Here is a 27585-nt window from a genome sequence, read left to right on the forward strand (position 1 = left end):
AATGTTAATCCCTATTTTATCATTCTATTCTTCAAAAAACATATATTTTTTTCTAAACAAAGCCTCTTAACACATTTATTGGAAGCGGGCTTCATCAAGAATAAGTGGAAGTACCCACATCTCCCTGTTGTGTCAGGTGCCTGTTTTTATCCTCGTGCCACCTCCTCCTTTCTGAGAATTATCACTCATGCAGTAGGAGGAATAGAGCACAATGCTTAGCACCCAGCAAAAGTACAGGACCTCTCCCAACAAACCAGGACACCGGCAGAGACTGGAGCTGACTCCAACCTAAGCTAGGCACGCTACACACACTCCCTGTTCTCCTCCCTGAATAGATTCACTTAGAAAAGAGGGTAACATGATTTTTAAAAAACTTCTTTTATTGTTGTCATACATGAAATTTATCATTTTTACCATTTTTAAGTGTACACAGTTGAGCAGTACTAAGTACCTTCCCACTGTTGCACAACCATAACCATCACACACCTCCAAAACTTTCCATCTTCCCAAACAGAAACATTGTACCATTAAACAATAACTCTCCGTTCTCCCCTCCCACCTTGCAACCAACATTCTACATGTTGCACATTTAGTCTCCTTTATCCAAAATTCTTGAGACCAGAAGTGTTTTAGACTTCAGATTTTTTCAGAGTTTGGAATATTCACATTATATTTTGGGATAAAAGTTGAGCATCCCAAATCCAAAAATCCAAAATCTGAAATGCTCTGATGAGCATTTTCTTTGAGCATCACGTCAGCATTCAAAAAGTTTCAGATTTTGGAGCATTTCCCATTTCAGATTTTGGATGTCAACCTGTACTTTCTGTTTCTATGAATTTCACTACTCTACGTACTTCATATAAGTGGAATCATATAGTATTTGTCCTTTTCTGTATGGCTTATTTCACATATAATGCTTCCAGGTCCATCATATTGTAGTACATGTCAGAATTTCATTCCTTTTTAAGGCTGAATAATATTCCATTATGTATATACCACATTTTGTTTATCCATTCATCCATCGATAGACATTTGGGTGTTTCCAAGGCAACATATTCTTAATTTAATCCCACACTTTAAAACTTACAGGTAATTTAAATTCAATTCAACTTACTATTTACTAAGGGTAACTCATTATGGGAAGTACTGTGGGAAATACAAGGGTAAATCAGACATGGTGCCTGCTCTCAAGGAACTTATGATACATTGGGAAAAGAGAAGAGAAAGAAGTAGAAGTAACCAGCATTTGCTAATTGCTTGCCATATGCCAGGTGCTTTACCCAATCACTGCATGTATAGCTCCCAATGACTAAGTTAGATATTGTAATATCTACTTTATATAGGGAGAAGAATGAAGGCACTGAGACCTTAAGTAATCACCTCCAAAGCTGGGATTTAAACTCATATCTTGGCTTCAGAGGCCTGTGTTCACTCCACTACACATGTTGTTCCCTATGATTCAAGGCAGAATGTGACAAATCCTGGGGAAGCTACAGGAAGGTAGAAGAGGAAGAGAAGAGACTGCTCCTTGCCTGAGGGTAAAGGCACATGACAAAGGCAGGTCTTAGAGTTCAGGAAGGCTTACGTTTGACAGAGATGGAGGGTGGAAAAAATTGCACAAGCAGGGCAAAATAAGGGAGGCAGGAAAGTTCAGTACATACTTAAGGCTGGAAAGTGGTGCGGGGAAAAATCACAGTCATAATGAAATGCTGGCTCAAGGGGTCTGAACTCCACGATCAGGCAATGGTGAGCCACTGTAGTTTTCTGAAATGGGCCATAGTCAGAGCTATGCTTCGGGAAGATCACCATGGTAATAATACATCACAAGGATGGAGGGGGTGAGAGTAGCTTAAAGGTAGGAAAAGCAGTTAGAAGGTCACTGGTGATAGCAGTTGAGGCTTAATTAGTCAGAATGGAGAAGAGGATATGGACATGAGAGATATCTTAGAGGTGGGAATGACAGAACTCAGCAATCACTGCATTTCATAATGCATTGAGTAGACTGACCATATACCCTGGTTTGCCTGGGATATGTTTTCCTGATGCAATTACTAATGGCACCCTTTTACTCTCAAAAAGGTTTGGACAATAAACTATATAATCATATTAGTTAGGAGTTGATTCTGTTGTAACAGAATCAGAGGTGACTCCAAGATTTTAAACCTGGATTAGTAAGGAAAGTGGTAACACCTTTGGAAACACAGAAGGGAAATCAGGTTTTGGGGAAAGACATGGAGTTTTGATCTGGACATGTTAACTTTGCTGCTCAGGTGAGGATTTATTTAACAGCGAGAAGCACCTTGCCCATGGATTTCCCCTGTATCACATGAAGGAAGGCATCATTGACCTAAAACAAAATGCAAAAGAATGTGGTCAGATTTGCATATATGGATATTTCAACAAACATTTGATGCAGTATCAATTAATAAAATAACTAAAGTATTAAGATGTATCTCCAATGAACCATAAATAACTATGCAACACTAACTAGTTATCACAAATGCAAAGGAAAACAAAAACATTGAAGAATAACCTCAGTATTTCTCTCTGTCTAAATGTGTAATTATCAGTGTTGTCAGATAAATGCCAGATGCTAAAAAGCCCTAGGCCTGTCCATACGCCACTGTAATAGTGCTTTGTTTTCCAGCTTTTGAAAGAATGGAGCCACTGGCAGAAGAATCCGTATCTTTATGTTTAATAATTTTTGTTTTTTTATTAAAATTATCCTACTTCCTGTGTAACTGAAATTGTAATCTATCTTGAATCTTTTTTAAGGAAGTACAAGTTTACAAAATATATATTTAAAAGCAGTTACAGTAATCAAGGCAGTGTGATATTGGTGAAAGAATAGACAAACAGATCAATGGAATAGAATAGAGAGCCCAAAAATAGACCCATACAAATACAGTTAACTGATCTTTGACAAAAGGGCAAAGCAATTCAATGGAGACAGAACAGTCTGTCAACAAGTGGTGCTGGAAAAACTGGATAGCCACATGCAAAAATATGAATCTAGATACAGACCTTACACTCTTCACAAAAACCACCTCAAAATGGATCATAGACCTTAAATGTAAAATGCAAAACTATAAAACTTCCAGAAGAAAATATAGGGAAAAATCTAGGTCACCTTGGTTTAGCAATGCGTTTTTAGATACAGCACCAAAAAAGCACAATCCATGAAAAAAAAAAATGGGTAAGTAGTCTTCATTAAAGTTAAAAACTTATGCTCTGCAAAAGACACTGTTAAAAGAATAAAAAGACAAGCCACAGTCTGGGAGAAAAATCTCTGCAAACACATATCTGATAAAGGACTTGTATCTAAAATATACACAGAATTTTTAAAACTTAACAATAAAAAGCAGGCAAAAGATCTGAACAGACACTTCACCAAAGAAGATATACAGATGGCAAATAAGCATATAAAAAGATGCACAACATCATGTGTCACTAGGGTATTGAAAATTAAAACAACAATGAGATACCACTACATACCGACCAGAATGGCTAAAATCCAAAACACTAACAAAAAATGCTGGTGAGGATGTGGAGCAATAGAAACTCCCATTTGCTGCTAGAGGGAATACAAAATGGTATAGCCACTTCGGAAGACAGTTTGGCAGTTTCTTACACAACTAAACATATCCTTACCATACAATCCAGCAATTTCACTCCTAGGTGTTTACCCAAATGATCTGAAAACTTATGTCCATATAAAAACCTGTATATAAATGTTTATAGCACCTTTATTCACAATTGCCAAAACTTGGAAGCAACCAAAATGTCCTTCAATAGGTGAATGGAAAAACAACCAGTGGTACATCTCTACAATGAAATACCATTCTGGGATAAGAAGAAATGATCCGGCCGGGTGCGGTGGCTCAAGCCTGTAATCCCAGCACCTTGGGAGGCCCAGACGGGCGGATCACGAGGTCAGGAGATAGAGACCATCCTGGCTAACACGGTGAAACCCCATCTCTACTAAAAATACAAAAAACTAGCCAGGGCGAGGTGGCAGGCGCCTGTAGTCCCAGCTACTCCGGAGGCTGAGGCAGGAGAATGGCGTAAACCCGGGAGGCGGAGCTTGCAGTGAGCTGAGATCCGGCCACTGCACTCCAGCCCGGGCAACAGAGCAAGACTCCGACTCAAAAAAAAAAAAAAAGAAGAAGAAGAAATGATCTATCAAGACAAGAAAAGACGTGGAGGAACCTCAAGTGCATATTTCTAAGTGAAAGGAGCCAGTGTGAAAAGGCTACATGCAGTCTAAATCCAGCCATATGACATTCGGGAAAAAGCAAAACTGTAGAGACAGTAAAAAGATCAGTGGCTGCCAGGGATTCAGGGACTGGGGGTAAAGATGACTATGTGGAGCCCAGAGGATTTTTTTAGAGCTGTGAAGCAATTAAATCTAGACAAAAAGCAATTAAATCTAGACAAAAGTAATAGTAGCATGACAAATGTGGAAGGAGACTTTTGCAAAGTCTCAAACTAACAACTAGCACTTTGCTACTCAAAGGGTGGTTCAAGAACCCCAGTCTTCCACATCATCTGGGAGCTTATAAGAAATGCACAAGCTTGGGCCCCATCCTGTCTTTGCTGAATCATAATCTGAAACTTAACAAGATTCCCAGGTGGTTTGTATGCACATCAAAGTTTGAGAGTCACAGATTACACAAGGAACATTTGCAACTTAGTAAGAAAAAGACAGGAAGGCCAGGCATGGTGATTCATACCTGTAACCCCGGCATTTTAGGAGGCCACGTTGGGAGGATCGCTTGAGCCCAGGAATTGGAGACCAGCCTGGGCAACACAGGGAGACCCCATCTCTATTAAAAAGCTTTTTTTACTTAGCCAGGCAAGGTGGCACACGCCTATAATCCCAGCTACTCAGGAGGCTGAGGAGGGAAGTCATTTGAATTTGGGAGGATTGCTTGAGGCCCAGAGGTAGGCTTCAGTGGACCATGATTGTGCCACTGCACTCCAGCCTAGGTGACAGAGCAAGACCTCATCTCAAAAAACAAGAACAAAACCCAAAGACAGGAAGCCAAATAGAAAACTACACAAAGAGCTTAAATTGCAATTCAAAGCACTGGAAACCTGAATGGATACCAAATATATGAAGAGATACTTAAATGTATTAGAAATCAGGAAAATTCAAATTAAAATAGTAAAATGCCACTTTACACCTTATCAGTTTGGCAAAGTTCTGAATGTTGAACATATCAACAGAGTGACAAATAAACAAGAATTCTCACGTACTGCTGATAGAGGCATAAACTGGTCGAGTCATTCTGGAGAGTAACTGGCAGTCAAATTAAGTATGCATCCATTCTATGACCCAACAATCTACACCTGGGAAAATAACCCCAAAGTGACCTTTGCACAAGTCCCTAAGGCTGTGCAATAAGGCTGTCTACCGCCATACTGATTATTATGACTTGATTAGGGCACCAAGTCAACCTCAAAGTTTATCAGTAGAGAATGAATCTGTAAACTGTGGTGGATGCATACCATGCACCATGATGTAGCAGTGGGAAGCAATGAACTGGATACAGGAACGGCAACACAGATGGATCTTTAAAAGACAGCACTGAGTGAGTTACATGAAACAGAACAAGGTCTAGTGCATAACACCATTTATGTAACTTAAAAAGAAATTAACACACAAATTAACTCTTTGTTTTACAAGGAAATGTGAATCCAAAGATACATATCCAACTCATCACAGACTGGCTCAGAAGGTAGGAAAAAGTGGGGAGAGGCAGTGGGAAATGAGGGTAAAGGGAATAAGTAAATACAGACATTCATAAATATACAGACATAAAAACAAAAGATCAGCTTTCCATGGCCCAACAATGAAAACGTAATGAAGATTATGATTAATCAACCCTTTCCATTTGAGATTCTCCAAAATAAATAAAGAAAGAAAATAAAGAAAAAGAAGTACAGGAACAAATCAATCATGGCAATCTCTCTGCCGCATGAGATTCCTGGTTTCAAAAACCTCTGTCTTTCAGAGCTCTGTGCCTTACAGAGACCTTTCCCATCTAAGCAAATTTAGACTCTCGACGAGGAGGTGGAAGAGGTCTAAGACAGATGTTTGAAATGCTCATCCCCCCGTCCGTCATTTCCAGGTGACTCACAGCTGCATCACTCTCCCTGTCAGTTAGAAATCACTTGTTCCCAGAGATGTGTCATAGTCCAACAATAGAAAATACTTGAGAAAATAAATAATATTAAAGCTAGTGATACTTTTCACCTGGCATCCTAAGGGAGTCAAGGATCTTCTGCAAATAAATGTTAACATAAAAAGAAAGCTGTCCCTTCAAATGCTCAAGCTAATTTTAATCATTGTGCATATAAGTCTTTATTAAAATGTATCACATATTTCTGTGACTTCTGTAACAGAGAATACTGTTGAACCAGGAGGTTCAATCCTGGCCTACAGAATTGGGATAGTTTCTAAAAGGCAAAAACTTTTGGTTAGCAGTACGTTGTTATAGGTGAATTATATTCATCACATCATTGATCTAAGTTTATCTAAATCTTAGATACCACTACAAACCTAATGAAATGGCTAACATTCAAGGTAACAACTGACAAGACTAAGTTTTGGCAGATGCAGAGCAACTGGAACTCTCACACACAGGGAATGCAAAATGGCACAAGTACTTTGGAAGACAGTTTGCCAATTTATTAAAAGCTAAACGTGTAGTAGCAAACCAGTACAAGCAAAATCCCAAAATGTTAAAACACAGAGCTCACCTTTGGGCACATTTGTATGCCAGAGCACCAGTTTCGAATCCAGAATACAGCCAAAGAAATAGAAAACCTGTGTGATACAGGCTTTGATAGGAATATAGTAACATCAGCCTTCTCTTCAAAATCACAGAATATAGAAACTGAAACAGAATTGTTTCTGAATACCCGAGGCATAAAGAGCTGCTGATATAATCGAAGTTGCCTCTTTTTGAAGGGGTATCAACATTTGTTCTTTTTAGAATTCTGCACAGATTTATTTTAAAGTTATCATTCAGAAGCAGCTACAATTCAATCCTTGCCTTATATCATTCTTGCTTCATGATGTTATCTAGGCAACAATGGAAAATGAAGAGAAAAGTAAAACCAATTACACATCTGTGTAAATTGTCTTAAGTTAAACATACGTTTAGCATATAACCTAGAAATCTCAGTCCTAAAATATATAAAACCATATGTCTATACCTGTCATGAATGTTTATAGAAGATATATTCATAATCACCAAAAACTGAAAATAATTGAATGTCTACATACTGGTGAATGAAAAAGACTGTGGTACATCCATACAATGAAATACTACTCAGCAATAAAAAGGAATGGACTACCAACACATGCAGCAACACGGTGCACCTCAGAAGCATTACGTAAAGAGAAAGAAACCAACTCAAAAGGCTATATACTGTATGATTTCATTTATATGACACTCTGGAAAAGGAAAAATTAAGTGGGAAGAAAACAGGTTAGTGACTACCAGTAGCCATGGAGCAGGAAAAGGAGACTGATTACAAGGCACATAAGGGAACTTTTGGGGGTGACAGAAATGTTCTTATATCTTGACTGTGGTGGGGTAGCTACATGCCGTGTAGGTTTGTCAAAACTCGGAGAACTGTACACCTAAAAAGCGTGAATTTTATTATATGTAAATTATATCTCAACAAACTTAACTTTTTTTAAAAAAAAGTCAGACAATGAGGTGCTAAACATAAAAATAAATAAATTTTTGAAGTTGAGCATCAGCATGAGCCCTTAGAAAATAGAACCTAATCAAAAGTTATGCCCTAATGCATCAGAGGGTTGCAATCCCAGGGAGGCAAGGGTAACAGAAAAAGTAAAGCAAACGAAGGAAAGAAGGAGAGAAACTACAGGGCATTGTGTTACTGATTTTTAATTGGTTGTAGCTTCAGGGGGACATGTAATTGGCTGTTTTTCACATGTGACCTCTATAGAGAAGCCATTGGGTAGTGGCAATGGTTGAAAAAAAAAAAAAGAGAGAGAGAAAGAAAGAAAGAAAAGAAAAGAAAAGAAAAACAAAAAAAAGAAAAAAGTCTGGGTGGAGTGGCTCACGCCTATTGTCCCAACACTTCGGGAGGCCGAGGCAGATGGATCACCTGAGGTCAGGAGTTTGAGACCACCCTGACCAACATGGTGAAACCCCAACTCTACTAAAAATACAAAATTAGCCATGAGTGGTGGCAGGTGCCTATAATCCCAGCTACTCGGGAGGCTAAGGCGGAGAATCACTTGAACCCGGGAGGCAGAGGTTGCAGTGACCGAGATCGTGCCACTGCACTCCACCCTGAGCAACAAGAATGAAACTCCATCTCAAATAAATAAATAAAGCAGCCATATGAAACAGTCAACAGGGAGGAGAAAAGGCAAACAATTTATCTCCTTTCATTCCTCCCAATGAAAAGCTTGCCCAATGGAATGAAGTACCCGTACTTCTGGACTGCATTGCCCAGACCCTGTATATAGTTTCTGAGGAAGCCAGAAGCTTCAACAGGTCCATTTGGATCAAACCTCCATACCAGAGCTGCAGATGCTCCCGTATAATGAACACAATGGCGGCCTTGCCTCTAGGATCAGCTCCCAACCCAGGAAAGCACAAGGCAATCAATGATGTTAGGAGATGCATCCTAGGGATAGTGGTCTGGGCTGTATGAATTGTAGGATGAGCTATAGGAGTCATCACTGGAAAAGCATGACAAGTGGCCAAGGCCTGGGGCAGGTGGGGCCAGCAGATACGAGGAGCTCCACAAACTGAGTCTAGAACAATGGGCTATAACTAATAGACCTTCTAAACCAAAAGAGTAGTTTCATTTTTAAGAATATGCCACAGATACACTGAGAAAATTTCACGCAATTTCTATCCATTAACAATTTCTATCCATCTGTTCATGTGATGATCTCACCTGACCTTTAAATAATAAATAAGTTCAGATCTGTGAGGTTAAATACCATGTCAGACTGACACATTCAGGGACAACTCCCTACAGAAAACACACTGCACATCAAAATAATGCCCTCCTCTGGACAGATCACAGAACCAATTCGTGATCCACTCACCACAGCATAGACATGATCCTTCAGAAAATAATATATTCTAGGTAGAATTCAAAATCTAAAGACTGTCTTATAATCCTTCCCTCTGAGACATCAAAGCAAAAATGTTATAGTTGAGGGGAACTGAAAAAAGTTCAACTCCATATTTTATCATGGAAATATATTATGCTTTTTAAAAGTTACTATATTCGTTATGTGCTTTTACATGTGTCATGTTACTTAATCCTCATAATCACCCTAGGAGGCGGGGTATATTACTGCCCCTGTTACAGATGAGAAAACTAAGGCACAAAGATGTGTAATTTGCCCACAGCCAGCGTCTGAATGCTGTTGGTCTGAGCTCAGAGCCCCACACTCCTTTAACAGCCATGTGAGCGCCTGCCGGAAGCTGGAGATACAGAGGTGCAGACAGCACATGGCCCTGCTTGCACAGACTTTCTGCTCTACGGGCAAGACAGGCATTAAAGAAGTAATCACAAGTAAATAAAGGAGAAGCAGAGTCCTACAGAAGTTCATACCCTGTGCCTACTCAAAAATCTATGGTGCAAAGCTTGTGGTCATATTAGTATCAACTATCAAGGTTAAATCTGCAAGCACACACATTCAGGAGAAAATGCAAGCCAGTCAGAAACACTAGTGCTTTTTAGTTAGTATTTTCTCTATATACAGTACAGTGGTCATTTTCCAAACCCAAACAGGTCCTGACAAACAAATTTTTCCAGTATGTTAACTAATTTACACATTTACTGATTTACTCATTTAATATTTTTCTTACCCAGGCTTCAGTGAAATTAATTATATATTCATTTAACCATCTTCATTTTCAAAAGAACAAAAGAACAAAATATATAAATTCTGGTATTGCTTAGGAAAATATAACAGTATAACTATAACATAGTTAAAATAATGTCTTTCACACAGATAATTCTATGATAAATAGATAAACTGCATCCTATAGAATAAGGCTTCTTGGAAGTGACTTCTTGGCTTATTTGAGGAGGGAGTTTGACACAGTCATAAGGAGCCCAAATTCTGGCATCAGATGGACCAAGACTAGATTTACTTCCTACCTATCACTGGGCAGGGCGCCTAGCCTCTGTAAGTCCTGATTCTTTCATCTGTAAAATATAATCCAGTTGGCATACCTCAAAGTGTTTAGCATAGTTCTTGACCCACAGTAAGCACCTAATGTATATGAGCTGTCATTCCTATTATGAATCCTCTAAATGGTTTGCATATTGAAAGAAACAGAAAAAGAAGACATGGTAAATGGATGGTATACGAATGAGATGCTTGAAATGTGTTAGGGAGCACAGCCTACAGATCCACTCGATTACACCAAGGGCAGCAGAGTGAGAACAACTCTATAAATCCCACATGCAGAGCCCTCACTGGAAAGCAGAAGGGCAAATGGAAGCTGACAGGTGGTTACTAATTACATAGTCAATTCATGTTTACAGAGGAGAGAGAATTTCAACGGGGATAATTAAAACAATAATCCACCTCTGGCTTTCCTTCCTGCCTAAATGGCACCTAAAAGACCTTGAGAGAGAAGAGACAGTTCAAATGGATACTTGTTTCCACTTCTGTATGCCTACTTGTCCTTATCCCTTATCAACAGGTATAGCCTCAGGTTAGAAGTCACATGATAAAAGCCACAGGATGGACGGGGACCCAGAACTTGGGATTTTCAAGTTTTTAAGCCACAAGACCTCTTCTTAAAAGTTTGAAAAAAGTAGTTAAAATGTGCAGCCACTCAAACCCCAGCAGCGATGGGGTCCCACAGCCTAGGCAACTCACATCAACACCTGCTGCCCCAGCCCCACATCCCTGCTGTGGCTCCTGCAGCACAGTCTAAAAACTACTCATCACATCCTCCTGCTTATTTAGAGAGGTGGAAACTAAAGTCAGAAAAGCAAGGGGACTTCCACAAAATGACATGGCTAGAGGGATGAAGCTGTGACTGGCATCCAACCAGTTTTCTACTGGCCAGTCAGGTTCTCTTCACCATTCAACACCATCTTCCTGACTTACGTACTAAACAGATAAAGAAAATAAGCCATGTTTGAAAAGAATGTGTCTCCTCACAGGAAGAAACAACCATGGAAGGCTGGTGAGCAATGAAGTCTGGCACCAACAGCTTGGGCTCCACTAATCTGCATTTGAACAAAATATCACCTCCATCTCTGGCTGACAAGAGTTACCATGACAGTTTTTTGAACATTAAAACAAATTAAGTCAAAAAAATAATAAAGACTTCACAGTGAATGCCTAACAGATTCACATTTACAACTATATTGCATATGCATGCTCACAATTACACTTTGGAGGAAGTTTAAGCCACATTAATGAGATTGGGGGGAAGGAAAAAAGGGAGTGAATAGCCAACAAAATTAACTACAGTGACTAATGGATGAATTATAGTCTTATGATGCCAGGCATGATTTAGTGTTCTCCTCACAGAACCCCAACTTAGATCATCTGGTTGTGCTTTAAAGCATCTATATTTTAAAACCAAAGGTCAAGCCAAGCACTTTCTTCTTAGGCTTGTATGTTGTAGAGTTCAAAGTTCATATCAACATGTGTAAATCATTTTCTAAAGAACCATAACTTTCCTCTATCTGAGCGAGCAGTGATGCAGACAGAGCCCTCAAATTTCGGCTTCATGTGGCCTTCACGGATTCAGATTCACATTGGGCCTGAGTCTACAGCCATACAACCCGAAGGCTGGAAAAATCCTGTGACTCTGACACCTGTGCAATCCCACTATTCTGTGTTGCATTTTCATCTTTTCCTTTTATAAAAAAAAAAGTATTTATAGCATCCAGAGATAAACTGCCCAGTAGCTTGCATAAATTATTTCCTGGCCTCACCTGCATCACATCCCTTAAGTGTGTCTCACCTCCTCCAGCTTGCAAACCATTCCGACATATGGTTGGATGTGCCCTTGCTGGCAGTACTGAAGCACTGAAGATAGGCTCTTAGAGAAGACGGGAAAGTTCATTTCTTTGTGTCAGTCACAGTACAGGCCCATGGCAGAGCCATTCTTCAGGAGCAGAAGGTTGGCTGGTACAGAAGCAATGTTTCCTCCAGCAAATCCCACCACCACAATCCTGCCCTCCCATGCCAGGCTGAGGAGAAAGAGAAGAAGAAAAAGAAATCATAAAAAAGCAACATACATGTCACACCCATTAAGAAGGCTAGTCTCGTAAAATAATAAGTGACAAATGGCGAGGATGTGAAGAAATGTAAGCCCCTGTGCACTGCTGGTGGGATTATAAAATAGTGCAACTACTACAGAAAACAGTATGAAGGTTCCTCAAAAACTTAAAAATAGGTTCAGCAATTCCACTCCTGATATATATCGAAAAGAATTAAAAGCATGCTCTCAAAGAGATGTTTGCACAGCCATATTCACAGCAGCACTATTCACAGCAGCCAAGAAGTAGAAGCAACCCAAGTGTCCATCAACAGACAAATGAGAAACAAAATGTGATATATACATACAATGAAATACTATTCTGCCCTAAAAAGGAAGGAAATCCTGTCACATGCAATAACATAGATGATCCTTGAGAACATTATGCTAAGTGAAATAAGCCAAACACAAAAAGACAAATACTGTATGATTCCACTTATGAGGTATCTAAAGCAGTCAACTCATAGAAACAGAAAGTCAATGGTGGTTACCAAGGGCTAGGGAAAGGGAGGAAAGGAGAGTTGTTGTTTAATGGCTATAGAGTTTCAGGTTTACAAGATGAAAAAGTTCTTGAGATCTGTCACACAACAATATGACTATAATTAACACTACGGAACTGTACACTTGAAAATGGTTAAGATGGTAAATTTTATGTTATCTGTTTTTTACCACAATAAAAAAAAAAGGAGAATGAAAAAAAGAGCAATGTACATTAATTCACAGAGACAGAAATAGGACAGAGGTTACCAGAGGTTGGGGAAGGGAAAAGAGGTAGCTAGTGTTTAACAAGTATAGAGTTTTGTTGGGGATGATTATGCAACATTATGACTGTATTTAATGCCAGTGAATTGCACACTTACAAATCATTAAAATGATAAATATTAGGTTATAGTATATTTTACCAACATTTAAAAAACCAACATGTATTAAATCCACAGCTGGGCACTCCTCTTGACCTTGCAAAGTGGCAGGAGTGAACCATCATTTATTACTTTGGGCTTCTCAGTTAAAAAAAAAAAAAAGAAAAGAAAAAAAAATGCCATATATGTCATTTTATATGCCATATGTTATATATGCCATAAGCAAGGTATTAGGGAACCAAAGGAACTAGATAATTTTATAAGGGGGCCCACTTTAGAATCAAGGCTGTTGAGCCAGGTGCCGTGGCTTAAACTTATAATCCAAGCACCTTCGGAGGCCAAGGCAAGAGGATCACTTGAGCCCAGGAGGTCAAGACCAGCCTCGGCAACATAGTGAGACCTTGTCTCTACAAAACATATTAGCCAGGCATTGTGGCACATGCCTGTAGTCCCAGTGATATGGTTTGGCTGTGTCCCCATCCAAATCTCATCTTGAATTGCAGTTCCCATAATCCCCACATGTCATGGAAGGGACCCAGTAGGAGATAATTTACTCATGGGGACAGTTACCCTCATGCTGTTCTCATCATAGTGAGTAGGTTCTCCAAAGATCTGATGGTTTTTTAAGGGGCTTTTCCCCAGCACTTCTCCTTGCTGTTGCCATGTGAAGAAGGACATGTTTGCTTCCCTTTCCACCATGATTGTGCGTTTCCTAAGGCCTCCCCAGCCATGCTGAACTGTGAGTCAATTAAACCTTTTTCCTTTATAAATTACCCAGTCTCAGGTATGTCTTTATTAGCAGTGTAAGAACAGACTAATACACCCAGCTACTCAGGAGGCTGAGGCAGGAGGACTGCTTGAGCCCAGGATGTCAAGGCTGCAGTGAGCCATGCAGCCATGATTGCACCACTGTGCTCCAGCCTGTGCAACAGAGTGAGACCCTGTCTCAGAAGAAAAAAAAAAAAAAAAAAAAAGAGAATCAAGACTATCTATTTAACTACCTCAACCACTTTGTGGAAGAAAATTGGGCATATAAACAAATGTCATTCCATTTGTTTCCAAATGTCTGAGTTGTACTGAGACAACTCAGTTTGAAGATTATGAACTTAGGAAGCAGGAATAAGAAGACATACACTTTAATGAGGGAAGGACCATTTGCTTCATACAAACACTTACTTTAGGATTCCTTTAACACATGTGCCTCTTTAGAGAATTTTAAATAATCTACAAAAATTCGTAAGTATTCTGCAGCTCAGTATGAAAAGTCCCCTACAGTACCATTGCTAAGCAATGAGTTACTGAAACAACTTTTGCAAACACCTTGTATATAAAATATATGTATATTTGTTTGGCTTTTGCTTTTTGCTTTTCTTCTTTAGAAGGGCAATGAGAAGCTATTGCTAAAACGCAATCATCCAGAAGGCAAGGAGGAAGGTAAGAGATGAGCAAGTTTTACCAGCTCTCTATCCTGGCTTTCCACTTGGACTACACACTCCTTCCTTTGCTTCTTCTCTAAGCATAGCACCAGGCATGGTGCAGAGGTGAGCAAACATATAGACTGCCTGCCACCCAGCTCAGGGGCTAGAGAATCAAATGGATCTCTTCTGTGGGTAGGCTACCGTCTCTGCTTCTGCGACTTCTACCTGAAACTGAGATAAACTACAACATTATGCTTGCCAGGATGACGTAAGACATGAAACCAACGCTATCAGAGTACTCCAGAATCCTTGGTTGAAAACGGAATGAGAATTGGTGTGATACAACACTCCTACTAAATCTCCAGTGATATTTTTTAAATAAAACAAGTCAAGGAATTACCTACGCTGCTGGCTGCTTCAGAAAGCAGTAAGATCAGAAGAGCCTGTACCTTGGTCCACAGTGACCTGGGAAAAAGGGAACTGCCGCCCCAGTAATTCTAACAGCTGAACAATGCCCTCTGCAAGAATCCCCCCCAGACATGGATATAAAGTAGTTAGTGGGAACTGGCATCGCTGTATTTAACACATGAATAATTTCTAAAGCATTTGGCGTTGCCAACTAGAGAGTCTGCAGTCATTTTTTGGATATTTTCCAGTTGGGTATTTTGTTTTTGCTATATATAAGCATTTCCTGATTTTCTCTGCTTCTATTCCTTTTCACCCACCCACTCGCTGTTCTCGTTGATGCTGATGCCTACAGGAGAAGTGAACAGCAAAGATGAGAGAGAAGCAAGGCCAGAAGGAAGGCAGAGATCAGGAAAGGTTTCAGCTCTAGCCCACTCTAGACAGACCATCACGTACCTGAGCAGAGCCTCCAGGCAGACGTCTCCTCCCACCATGTCGATGGCCACATTCACCCCACCCTAGCCCACCAGCTTCCTCACTGCCTCCTTCAGGCTGCCCTAACTGTAGTTAACGCTGGACTGCGCACCCCTCTGCACCGCCACCTTGCACTTCTCGTCGCTTCCAGCAGCAGCTATATTACCTGCATCAAGAACACAAGATATCTGATTATCCAGAACATGTCCCAAGAAAGGGGTACCCCACCTACCCCATCTCCAGCCAAAGGGTGCTACTCAAGGAAATCATTGTGACCTTGCTGCCCTGGCATTGGCCTTGAGCCCACACATCAGGCCCAACACAGACAACCTCACTGGCCCCTCCATGCCCTACTAGCCATGAGGTCCACATTTCTAGTAATCCTGGAACCCTAACAGGGATAGCTAGAAGGTGGTTCAAAAGACACTCAGAAAGTCTTCTCAAATGCAAATGAAAACCACATTTATTGAGCATCTACTATGAATCAAGCAGTAAGGACACAAGACGGATCCTTTAGAGCCAAGAAAGCAAGATACAGCAGAGTGATGGGGGAAGTAAAGAGAGGCCCAGAAATGTTAACAAGAGGTACCCAACCTAAATCTAGAGGATCAGGAAAGACTTCCTAGAGGGTAAAACATGATTCAATAGAAAGATCTTGAGGTTAGAGAGACCTTAGTCCAAATCCTGGCTTTGCCACTCACTAGCTGTGTTAACCTAGGCGAAATACTTAGTAAGAATTAATACATTTTGTTACTATTTGCCAGTTAACATTCTAAACGTTTTACATATATGAATAACTCATTTAATTGTAATAGCCCAGTGAAATATACAGTATTATTATCCTTGTTTTTGAAGAAACTGAGGCAGAAGAAGTTAAGTAACTTGTTGCCCAAGGAAGGTCACACAGCAAATGGGAGACAGAGCTGGGGCGCAAACCCAAGTAATTCATCTCCAGAGTCCATGCATTTAACCTCCATACTACCTGCCAGCTTCTCAAGGTTTCAGTTGCCTCATCAGTAAAGTAAGACATTTAAAAAAGTATCGGAGGCCAGGCATGGTGGCTCATGCCTATAATCCCAGCACTTTGGGAGGCCCAGGTGGGCAGATCACAAGGTCGGGAGTTCACGATCAGCCTAGACAATATGGCGAATCCCCCATCTCTACTAAAAATACAAAAATTAGCTGGGCGTGGTGGCACGCGCCTGTAGTCCCAGCTACTCGGTTACTCGGGAGGCTGAAAAAAAAAAAAAATCAGGGGTTGGGCACGGTGGCTCACGCCTGTAATCCCAGTACTTTGGGAGGCCAAGGTGGGTGGATCACAAGGTCAGGAGTTCGAGACCAGCCTGGCCAATATTGTGAAACCCCATCTCTACTAAAAATACAAAAATTAGCTGGGTGTGGTGGCATGCACCTGTAGTCCCAGCTACTCAGGAGGCTGAGGCAGAAGAATTGCTTGAACCTGGGAGGTGGAGGTTGCAGTGAGCCGAGATCATGCCACTGCACTCCAACCTGGGCGACAGAGCAAGACTCTGTTTAAAAAAAAAAAAAATATCTCCAGGCTAAAGAGAAATAAAGGAAAAAGAATTAAATGGGACCCTGTATATAAAGCACTTCGAAAACAAAGTGTTAGATAAACTGAAGCCACTATAACACCATGCAATCATTCTATTTGAACCTGAGAAGAACATTATTGAAGAGATATAATTACTCCCAGTTTACAGACAGAGACATAGACTCAGAGAGCTAAAGCAATCAACCAGGGTTGTCCAGGTAGCAGGTGTTAGAACAACTACTCAAGCCCACTGCTGCGTTACTCCAAAGCCCATGCTTTTCCACTCCATCACCCTAGCAGAAAGCCACACCTAAAGCCTGAAACAGATGGCATAGATGGTCGTGAGCAATACTATGGGGAAGTTTGGGGTTTGGAAGTCTCCAGAAAAGCTGCAAACACTCAAGCATTGCCTAGACATGCCTCACCATGGGGCAGCACCCACCAGCCCAAGCCCTTTAGTCTCAAAGTGAATTTGCAAGGAAATACTCCAAGAACACTGGTGCCCTTAAAAGATTCCAAACTTACTCATAACTATTTGAAACTGAATGCTTCCCTCAAATATTCCCTGGTGGAACCCTGAAATAGTCGCAGTTCCCTGAGGGCTATTAGCACACAGTGCCACAGTGGGCAGACACTGCTCTAGGGTCAGGCACCTGAATTGAATCCCAAGATTCTCCCTAGGTCTCCATGAGACCTGCAGTGAACCATTTTCTCTCTTGGTGCCTCGTTTTCTTGATCTGTGAAATAGGGATAATAAACACACTAGCCATCTCTCAGGGGCTTTGTGAGGATCCAGGGTAAGAGAATTGCTGTGGAGGCACTTTGGAAGCAACATGAAATGCTGTGGATTCAGGGTGTAATCAACATGACCTGTTCCACGTAGGTGGCATGGTAACACTTCTATTTTTGCTTGCGTTTGTTTAAAACCATTATTGCTGTTCAAGAAAAAACAGAGTAGCTTACTTTTAATATATTAATTAAAGTGAGCTTTTCTCTCTACTATTTATAACAATTTATAACGATTTAAAACAATTTGTACAATTTTATCTTCCTCGAAATGTTAAATAACCAATAGCTCTAGACAATAAAACCAATTACAGTCTCTCCCCCAAACAGGAGCTAAAAGCCAATCCTTTTAACATGAAATGTGTTCATATCACTTTAGGAGCCTCCTGGTATCTATGATTACTTTCAGAACTCACATGTCCTCCCCAAATGGAACTTAATATGAGAAAGGAGAGATGTCCCCTAAAGGAATTCCAGACCAATCCAATTATCTCCAGACCTATATACCTAGCTACCCTCTGGCTATCCAATTGCATGCTCCACAGGAACCTCACATTCAACACAGAGAAAACCCAACTCACTATTCCTGCCTGTGTTCTCAATCTCAGTAAGATGGCAACTCCTCGAGTTAACTTAGTGGGAAGGAGTTTGCTCCTTCCCACTCAATGTCTAATAATAACAGGATTCTTTTTAAAGAGATTCTTACTGACATGCCCCGCCCTCTAATAGGCACTGCACGTGTAATCTCAATATTCCCACAACAACTCCATGGAGAAAGCATTCTTTTACAAGTGAGAAAACTGACGATATTAAGCTGGAGGCAGAGCTGGAATCTGAACCTACGTCAGGCTAACTTTAAAGTCCTTGTTCTTTTGACTAGAGCAGGATGCTCTCCAGGTACCAAATTATCTACTTTTTTCCACTTCAGTATCTCTCAATGCATTGCTTCCACTGCCTTGGTTCAGGTAACCTATCCTAATCCTGGCTTGGATTGTTCCAAGAGCCGGTCCTGTTGCTTCCAGACTACCCTTGACCTTTCCCCTAACCCTTATTCCCATGGCTACCAGAATGAACTTTTCCAAATGCAAAAATATCACGTCACTTCCCTACTTTAAATTCTCAACTGCTCTCAATAGCTTCCAATAAATGTTCAAATTCTTCAGCCCCACACAAGGCCCCTCATGATCTTATCTCTGCCGTCCTCTCTAGAGTCACCTTCCACCGTTTCCCCCCGGGTCCTTGGCTCCCAAGATGCTATTTGCAATTCTCTGAATGCACCATGCTAGTTCTTAGTTCTCTATCTTCTAATAAGTCTTCCCACCACTAAAATGGCCTTCACTTCCCTTCTTCCTCTATTCAACAGCTACCAATTATTTAAAAGTAAGCTTAAATGTCCACCTTCTCTAAGAAATCCCCCTTTTCCAACACTCAAAGCCTTAGAAAGATATTTGTGAAGAGACCTAAGTCTTTTTTCATTATTTTATTCATTTATTCATTCATTTAAGAAATAGTTCTTGAGGGCCTACTATGTTCTAGGTACCATGCTAGGTACAGGACTACAGGGATGAACCAAAGAGACAATGTCACTGCCTTTATGGGGATTACAGTCCAGTAAGAGGGAGACAATAACCCGATAATGACACAAATAACCACACCCTGAGCTAGGTATTATGAAAGAGAAGTAGAGGGTGCTATGAAATCACATGTACAGAGGAGGGAGAGGGGACTCACCTAGACTGAGGGACAGAGAATACTTCTCTGAAAAAGTGACATTTGAGTTTAAATCTGAACGACAGCTCTGAGCATTATAGGTAAAGAAAATAGCATGTGCAGAAGGCATGAAGTGGGTCAGTCCTTGCCAGGGTCTAGTAGCTGGAAGGATGAGTGATTTGCTTCTAGGCCTCCTCCCTAGTCTGTAAGTGAATAGATGGCAAGACCCTGCTCTGGGTTACTTTATATCCCCAATGCCTTGCACGTAGTTTTTAATCAATGAATGAATATATTGTTTGAATAAATATGTGCTTGAAAACTGGACTTATGATTTTTTTAAATGGTGACTTTAACATACAAATACCTTGGCCTGAAGAACATTTGTTGTCACATCACCGCAAGGCCTGTGCTCCAGCCGCTGCCATCACTAAAACAATTTCTCTGTGCCAACGAAAGATGAATGCTACTTCCGAAACCTTCAAAAGTCAACCAGTAATATGATTTCACAAATATTTTAGAAACAGAACATTTTAAAGCAAGAATGTTAGACGTTGTTTCATTCAAACCTTCATATACATCTGTTCTCTACCCTGTAAGCTTACGGATGTGACTTCTAGATTCGCGTTAATTTGGTTCAGTTTTGAAGACTTGCTAGGAAAAAGATTCCTAAATCTCTCTAGGTAGCCTCTCCCTCATATCAGTGGCAACCTTTCCTTTGAGCTACCACTCCAATTTATTCTTCAGAAATTCTATCTTAAAATCCTTCTCATATTAGATACTGCCCAATGTTACAAGGTGATGAGCATGTTACAAGAGGAGTTGAGCCACGGCTCAACTAAACCCACCTCTCTGAAGCAATTCTGAGTCTCAGCTCTCTGAAAAGATCAAGAAGCAGTATGGATGCTCAAGGTAAAGAGTCAAACTTCAGCACCTTTTCTTCTGAAATGTCCCATCTGGCACACTCAACAAGGCCTCACAGAAACAAATACCATGGGCCTCTAATAAACTCAGAGGGAAATGGGCTTAAATAAACCAACTCTCACACTTTAGTATTTTTTATGAGATCTCCAGAGTGGTCACATTTGAGAGAGGTATTTCTCCAATTCACACTGGCCAAGTTCACAGTCTATCATTTCCTCTCAGACAGAGGGATATCCTCACAGTCAAAAAACCCCAATCTCAAGTGGCTACCTCCCTTTGGCCTGTCGTCAGCCAAAAGGAAGGGAAAGGAAGGGAAGAGGTGGGGCATGGCCTTGTTGGACACTTCTGAAACCAAGAGATGGGTACCTTCTAGCCTTCTATCATCTACACAGTCCTTACCCGGGCTGGGAATGGGCCCGATGCTCAAGAGCAAAAATTGCAGTGCCACAAGTTATAGGGAGGACAGCAGCCTCTTGTAGGGAGACCTTTTCTGGAATCTGTCACAGGTCCTATAAAAGAGATAATAGTGACTTACGGATTGAGTGGATGTACCTAGTCATAAAGGCTGCTCAGTAAATATTAGGATTTGATTCAGTGACTGATTGGCAAAGGGAAACACCTGCCCATAAACAAGCCCAGAGGAAGTCAAAACTAAGCAAGCTGTAGCAGATTTCAGGACTTGAATGCATCAGACTTCAAAGCCCGAAGGCTAGCATCTGGCTCAGGAAGGAGCCAACAGGTAGAGAACCGAACACAGATCACGGTACTGTGATGGGTGAACCGTCTAATATGTCAGTTTTACCTCAATAAAGCTGGGGGGGACAATTGTGTACTGTCCACCACCAGGGGGCACCATTCACACCTGCACAACCATACTAGACTACCTTGGCTGGCTCCATTCCCAGGGCTATCTCTTTCATAAGCTTTGTGTCCGGGAGTAGCCCATTACATCCAGCTCAATGCCCAAAACCAGTTTTTCTACTAAAACTACCTAGTCCAAATGAACAGCCAGCTCGAGGACTCAGAAAACAAAATGTTGTTCTTCATTAAAACACTCAACGCAAACAAAGCTCTGTGCAAAGTGTCACGTTAATGAAGATAAGGAGTTTAACATTTGAAAAAATGAACTGCTTAGCTGAGAAACAAGACATGACCAAATAAACACAAAGACAAAGAAGGAGAGGGGAAGACAGGAAGGAGGGATAGGTGGAAATTAAAGAAAAACAAAGGAGAAAAAGCATCTTCAACCATTAATCTTGAGTGGTACAGATACCTTCTGGTCAGTGATGCATTCTTCAACCATACAATTAAAATTTCTTATGCCAATAACTCTATCTCCCTAAAGGAAACATACCATTAAAGATATGTGCAAATGCATGACCTTGCATTCCTTTTCCTGAGTTAATCAAAAAAGAAAAAAAAATGCACATCTCTGACTCCAAAAGACACAGGTTGGTCTTAATTATCTATTCAGAGTTAATGTTTAGTAAATAAAATAATAATTCTCTCAATACCACCACCATATTGTCAAGCCAATTTGAGTGAGCACATTTGAGACGATGAGACAGAGTAAGGCAAAGGTTGATTTGAATTAGAAGCCCAGTCTTAACTTCACAAGAGGCTCAAGTTCTCTGTCCTCTCAGTTAAAGACTGAGGTGCCGCCTTTTATTCATAATAAAAAGTTTAATGCAGCCAGGAACTTCCAAAGACTTCCTTTCCCCAATTCAGAATTTGTTCCTTACCTTTCTATTTAGGTTTCCCTTTGGTGTCTGCAGGCAAAAGCCAGTAGAAGCAAGACCCTTCGGCTACAAATGAAGTTAGCACATTTTTCATAGCTCCATATATATTGATTCCCTAGACTTCAACTAATTTATCTCTTTACCTGTGCTGACATCTGTACCTGTCTCCAATACTGTCCCAGAAAACTCCATTCCTGAAAACATATTGTTTAAAGATTAGGTTATCTGTAAAACACAACACCATGGAGATGAGAAAACACTGATCGACGGGCTAGTCCAACAGCTTTTGGAGCTGAGGGAGTTTAGGTGCCCTTCCCCCTCTCCATACGCAGGCAGAGAGATAAGGGTGTTATATCCAAAGCAGAGGAATGTAAACATAAGATTTCACAATCACAACCTGGGGAAGCTATAGTAGTCCCAGTCTTACCATGACACAAATGAAAATTTCAAGAATGTGCAAAAGCACAGAGAATCACAGGTACACAGGTACTTTTGACCCTAATCACTGGGACCTCCTATAGCACCCCAATGACAATGTTCATCCTATTTATCTGTTTTCAAGTCTCTTCTGCTGGACTATAGGGCCCTCAAGGACATGAACTGTGTTTATTCAGACAGTACTTGGCTCAACTGGATGAACTAATGTTGTCTGTCCTTTCCTCTTTCACCTCTGAATTTTCTGAAGTAATTATAATGTTTCCTACTTGAGCTGCCAGGGGAATAACTCAATTGAGTATGACATCTTCCCCCCAACCAGTATTTCAGCAAATATAAACAGAAGGAAATGGTTCCAACTGTTGAGATACAATCAAATACCCTGAGACCAAAACACGGTAACTATTTGCAATCACTCTATCTTTAATAATATACATCTGTATAAAATATACATGTACTATATACGTGCTAAACTATATTTATATCCCTTTAAACACATTTCAGCAACAAAAATCAGTCACTTGTCCACATGTTAAGGATCTAGAAGTAGATTGGGAACAAAAATCAGACAGAGGGCTGCTAAGAAATCCACACCCTTTTCTTCTCTCTGATCCTTTGGCATTACGTTTTATTGGGAATGTGTCTGTGAGGCTGAAGTTTTAGCTGCAAACAGATGTCTGTGATCCTTCAGTGAAGAAACAAAATCGGGGCAATATCAAGCAAGGAAAGGGAATGAATGACTAGGACTAACGATAATTCTGGTGAACAGAATTTTGGTGAAAATTCATTTGTTCATTTCTTCATTTTTAGAGTATTTACTGAGCACCTACTAAGAGCCACATACAATGCTAAGCTGGGGGATATAATATTGAGCAAGACAGGCACAGACTTTGCCCTCATGGGGCTCACAATCTAGTGATCCCAATTCACAGTGAGACGGGCACATCTAACCGAACCATCACTGATGGCAGGCAGACACCAACAGAGCACTGCCTGAGACCAAGGGCGTGATTCTGAAAACTCCCTGTATCTTTCTTTCCTGAAGCAGTCACTTGGTCTCCCCATACTCACCAGGTGTGAAGGGAAGATGGGGCCTTTCCTGATATTGACCATGGCAGATCAAAATATCACCAAAGTTAACTCCACAGAAATGGACATCAACCCTGACCTACAAAGGAAATAGAGCCGCAAAGCAGAACAGTACACATCCATGGAGACAATGTTCATTCAATCATACCAAAATAGTTACTGAATGACAATGACATGCCAGGTACTAAAGTAAGAGCTGGCATACACTCAGGAGGCAAAATGGGCAAGGTCTCTGCCTTCATGAAGCTAAAGTATAGTAGAGAAAACAGATACTAACCAGATAATAATGAAGATACATATATTAAGTTATAACTCCAGTACCAAGTGTTAATGATATAAATATATGGTGCTATGAAAGCACATAATGGAAGGATTTGACCACTTGGGGAAGTCAGGAAAAGCGTTCCTAAGTAAGCAACACTTGAACTAACAACTAAGAGTTAACTATTCAAAATAGGAGGCAAAAGGCTTGGCACAGACAAAAGCAATGGCATCTACAAAGACACTACAGTGGGGACACAAGAGACTTTGAAGCCTTACTGAGGATTTTTTTTTTTTTTTTTTTTTTGAGACGGGCTCTCATAGTGTCGCCCCAGGTGGAATGCAGTGGCGTGATCTTGGCTCACGGTAACCTCCGCCTCCCAGGTTCAAGCAATTCTCCTGCCTCAGCCTCCCAAGTAGCTGGGATTACAGGCATGCACCACCACGCCCAGCGAATTTCTTTTGTATTTTTAGAAGAGGTGGGGTTTCACCATATTAGCCAGGCTGGTCTCAAACTCCTGACCTCATGATCCACCTGCCTCAGGCTCCCAAAGTGCTGGGATTACAGGCATGAGCTACGCGTCTGGCCTCCTTTCTGAGGATCTTAATTTTCATACTACAAACAATGGGAAGTCATTAATGAATTTTAAACAGAAGGGTAAAATGATCAGCTGTTTGGGGAATCTGGAATCCTTTAGTCTAGTCCCAGATCCCCAACCTCTATGTTTTGTGATAGTGCCATAGCTGAGGCAGACCAACAGCAGTGTAGCTAGCAGTTTCGCCAGGCCCTGTAAGCCCGTGGTTCTCAAAATGTAGCCCCAGACCACCAGCATCAGTATCACCTGGCATAGGCCAAGCACAGTGGCTCACACCTATAATCCTAGCACTTCCAGAGCCCAAAACAAAAGAATCACTTGAGCCCAGGAGTTCAAGACCAGCCTGGGCAACCATCTCTACAAAAATAAAAATTAAAAAATTATCTAGGAATGGTGGCATATACCTGTGGTCTCAGCTACTTGGGAGACTGGGGTGGGAGAACCGCTTGAGCCTGGAAGGGCAAGGTTGCAGTGAGCCATGATCATGCCACTGCACTCCAACCTGGGTGACAGAGTGAGACTCTATCTCAAGAGCAAAAAAAAAGAAAGAAATTCAAAGTATCAAGCCCCATCCCAGGCCTATCGAATCAGAAACTCTGAAGACAAAGCCTAGCATTATTTTTTAACAAGCCCCAACTGATTCTGATGCATGCTAGACCAGGGGTTCCCAACCCTGGGGCCAAAGACTGGTAGCCTGTCAGGAATCTGGCTGCACAGCAGGAGGGGAGCAGACAAAGCAAGCATACCGCCCAGCTCTGCCTCCTGTCAGATCAGGGGCAGCATTAGACTCTCATAGAAGTGCAAACCCTATCGTGAAATGCACAGGCACGGGATCTAGGTTGCGCACTACTTACGAGAATCTAATGCCTGAGGATCTGAGGTGGAACAGTTTCATTCCAAAATCATCCCCTCCAACCCCCATCAATCCGTGGAAAAACTATCTTCCACAGAACTGGTCCCTGGTGCCAAAAAGGTTGCAGATCGCTGTGCTAGACAACCACTGTCATAGACCAACACATCCCAACAGGGGTTCGAATCACTGGAAGAAATGAAAGCTGAGATGCCAAAGGGATGATATTGATTTGTTTGTACAGAGGTGGCTATATTGGTGAGAAGACATTTTTATCTACAAAATTCATTCATTCAACAAATTTTTAAGCTTCTGCCACATGCCAGGAACCATTTTAGACTTCAGGGATTTGGCAGTGAGTAAAACTAACATAGTCACAGCTCTCATGGGCTAATTCCTTACAACACAATGTCTAGACAAATAACAGAACAAAGGAGCCTAGCCTTCAGCCTGGACCCATTCGGTGCAGAACACATTGGTTATTGACAAATATACACAGGGTACACATGTGTTCTCCAGCCACTCCACCTAGATTGAAGGATGATTTGAGGATGAATGTCATTCAGCACGTGAATCCCAGGAAGTAGTGCTCATCCAAATAATCCATGTTAGCCATGTTAGTTAACAGGCTCCATGCTGATAACACTTCAGGGTTACAGCTGCCTTTCTCCCTCTCCCTGGAGGTCTCCAACACTGAGACCCACTGCCTGCTTCACACTGTCTGAGGTTCTCATCTCCACACCAGATAACAGACACTGTGTTACCAGAGTGGTCAACAGGCAGGGCCAAAGTGACTTCCACATTTCAGTGGACCAGCTGCCCATATCCCTAAAAGAATCCAATCCCAAATCTCTGCAATACACCAGAGGCGTATGTTCACATGGAAACACGGGGGTTGCCGGGCTGGTTTCAGGGAGGCAGAGGCCGAATAATTCGATTCCGGCACTGAGGTGGAACGAAGCAAAGGATGAGGTCTATGTACCTGTGTTAAACCAATAACTTGCACATACAAAGTCATGTGCAAATCAGAATTCTCTGTTTCTAAGGCAACAACTCTGAGCATTGAGAAAGTGGCCTATAAGCGTGTGTTGGGGGAACAATCTTCCTTTAGCACTTTAGACCTTGGAAAGGGCTTCAGCCTCCTAGACGAGGATGAAGTTGCCCTTCAGTCTCTGGGTCGCCCCCTCGCTTGGGAACTGGGAACTTGATTCAAGAAGGAAGCCTGCGGGGAGTGTGTGGTGACGAGGAGAAGGGGAGAGTAGAAGGGGATAAGCCAGCCCCCTACCTCGTGAGCCCGACGGGGCGGGGGGCCACCTCTTCAATGGTCAGGGTCTTCTTCAGCTCTGCGCCAATCGCGGCGCGGTAGTGCCGGCCGCTGCCCTGTCCGGCTCTCCTGCAACACATAACAAGGGCAGGGTCAGTCGGGCAACCCCGCCGGAGCACACCAGGGCTGCCTTGCAGGGCTCAGGGAGGAGTAGGGGTTGCACCTGCAGACCCACGCCAGAGGGACGCACTGCCTGCAGAGCACGGCCGCCACGGCCAGGCCAAGCGAGGGGCGGAGTGGGGAGTGGCCAGAGCGCGGCAGGAAGAGCCAGACAGCGCCGCCCAGCCCCGGGAGAGCGGAAGGGCGGCCCAGGAGGCCTTCTGGCGAGGAGCCCCGGCAGCCACGACCCAGCCCTGGCGGGGCGGCTCCGGCCCAGTGCGCCGGTCTTCTCCGGCCGCCGAGCCCAAACGAGCGCGCAAGCCCCCTGTTGGGCCTCTCAGTAGGTGGAGCCCACTGGAAGAAAAAAAGAAAACACCAGGAAACGGAATTAGATTACCCGAGATTAACCTTCGTTGGCATTTTTGTAACAAATTTGGGAGACTTTTTTTTTATTTTTATAGTTTCAACTTTTATTTTAGATTCAGGAGCTACATGTGCAGATGTGATCTGGGTATACTGCATGATGCTAAGGTTCAGGGTACGAATCATCCTGCCACTTCGGTGCTGAACATAGGATCCAATAGTTTTTCAACCCTTGCACCCCTCAGAATTGGGAGACTTTTTAAACCACGCTTGGCGACATTTAAATAGTGGTTCTTGGCTGGGTGGCTCACGCCTGTAATCCCAGCACTTTGGAAAGCCAAGGCGGGTGGTGGCCTGTCTTGTTTTTCTAAGACCAGCCAAGCGGGCGCAAAAGAACCAGC

General features: G+C 41.8%; 1 pseudogene across 1 annotated transcript in view; it reads right to left on the reverse strand.

Annotated features, from left to right (window-relative positions):
* Window positions 1-419: 419 nt before the first annotated feature.
* LOC111555312 overlaps window positions 420-27585 on the reverse strand; it is a 44595-nt pseudogene continuing 17429 nt past the window's right edge. The window contains exons 2-11 of the transcript XR_002735491.1: window positions 26886-27175; window positions 26693-26791; window positions 23674-23780; window positions 22311-22361; window positions 21702-21763; window positions 20828-20937; window positions 19862-19948; window positions 15442-15625; window positions 12006-12234; window positions 420-2347 (exon numbers count right to left, since the gene is read on the reverse strand). The product of XR_002735491.1 is annotated as a quinone oxidoreductase-like protein 2 (transcript). The remainder of the gene's footprint in view (window positions 2348-12005; window positions 12235-15441; window positions 15626-19861; window positions 19949-20827; window positions 20938-21701; window positions 21764-22310; window positions 22362-23673; window positions 23781-26692; window positions 26792-26885; window positions 27176-27585) is intronic.

The sequence above is a fragment of the Piliocolobus tephrosceles genome, chromosome 1 (assembly GCF_002776525.5).
Source record: "Piliocolobus tephrosceles isolate RC106 chromosome 1, ASM277652v3, whole genome shotgun sequence".
In the NCBI taxonomy this organism is placed as follows: Eukaryota; Metazoa; Chordata; class Mammalia; order Primates; family Cercopithecidae; genus Piliocolobus; species Piliocolobus tephrosceles.